This window comes from Condylura cristata, unplaced genomic scaffold (genome assembly GCF_000260355.1).
Source record: "Condylura cristata isolate star-nosed mole 26May11 unplaced genomic scaffold, ConCri1.0 scaffold00020, whole genome shotgun sequence".
Classification (NCBI taxonomy): domain Eukaryota; kingdom Metazoa; phylum Chordata; class Mammalia; order Eulipotyphla; family Talpidae; genus Condylura; species Condylura cristata.
In genome coordinates, this window is record NW_004567121.1 from 6,111,904 (window position 1) to 6,113,599 (window position 1,696).

Here is a 1,696-nt window from a genome sequence, read left to right on the forward strand (position 1 = left end):
CACAACCTTGTGAATGTACTTAGTGTTATATAATCAAAACTGATGAGGAGGAAGATTTCTTAATGAAGTATCTTGATAAATTTAGCTTTCCTAAGATGAAACATTTCTTACTCCCAAAAGTGATACAGCAACAGAAAATCTAGTTCACACACATTTGTTTATAATAGAAGAGGTTAAATATTTCAAATACAAAAATAATTTCTATCACAGAAGAAAAGACTAAGTGGAAAATTGGGTAAATGATATAAACAGGAAAACCAAACCAGGACAGGAAACCAAATGATTGAGCCACATGGGGAAGCTCAGTGTCATTTGTGAGCAGGGAACTGCCATACTACACAAGGTACTTTAAAAAAAAAATTAACTTATTATTATTTTTTTAAGATTTATTTATTTATTCATATGGAACTGGGGTACAGGCCAGAGATGTGGAGGGTGAGAGGATTCACCAGAGACAGAGTGGGGAGCAGAACAGGCAGATCATGGAAGTACACTGCTGAGGGGAGCAGCGGGCAGGTCAGGAGAGGTCTGCCACGCCATGTGGTCACCTCCGGGGCAGGCGGGAATTGAACTCATGCGGAAGTGGCTTTAGCTTCTCAGTGCTGTGCTTTAACCCGCTGCGCCACCAGGGAGGGCCAAAAATTAACTTATTTTTAACTGAGGGAGCATTGGGATATCCCCATCAGGTAGTACCACTACAGTTCTACCACCACAGTTCTTCTACCACCAACCACCCATTTGCCACTACCACAGACCATTATGTTCCCTCCTCCCCTCCCTGCTCCTTTCCCTCTTCTCTACCCCCACCCCAAATCTGGTGTCTCAGCTCTGTAGTCAGCTATCAAGAGTTAATTTCTCAGCTTGTCTTTATCTGACTAATAATTTAGTTACTTGATAGTCCACATATTAGTGACACCCTCTAGTATTTATCTTATCCATATTGAGCAGAGTTTAGATCTGACACTATTGGTGAAGCCTTAGGGCAATGGGATACTCTTCCACTGCTGATGGGTCATCTGGAGAGCATTTGCAATAGCTGGTGAAGTGAAGGATGCTTGCACTGACCTAGGTGTAGCCAAATGAAATTCTGTCGCTCGAGAATAGGGACACAGCACTCACTAATGACCTGTTCTGGAAGCAAACTCAACCTGCCCACCAATAGGTGGCCATATAAGCTGTGCTGAACCTCCACATTGATGGTTATTTATAGTTTAAGAAAAATGAATATGACTAAATCTATTAATGTCAATAGATTGACATTGTCAAAGCAATGTTGACAAAAAGTCTCAGAAGGATATACACGCTATGTATACTAGCTGTATATTTAGTAAAAATAACAAAACACAAATGATAGTATAGATTATTGTGAATGCTTATGAATGCTAAAAAAATAATGAATGTTGCAACTACTTTGGGGAAGAAGACAGTGAAGTAGATCAAGGGTATCTAGAGGTATCAACTGTAATAATATTTTTGAAAAAGGATAAAGGAAGGAGGAGGAGGAAATCTGAAACAAATGTACCAGCTATAATGTAGGGTGCATGTATGTTCAGTATATCAATTTCTTTACTTCTTAATGCATGTGCAAAACATCTTATCATTAAGCCACATTTGAATGGGTGCAGTTTCGGTTGGAGATGAGCAAATGCTGAGGATGGATGGTGGAGGTCGCTGCACAACCTTGTGAATGTACTTA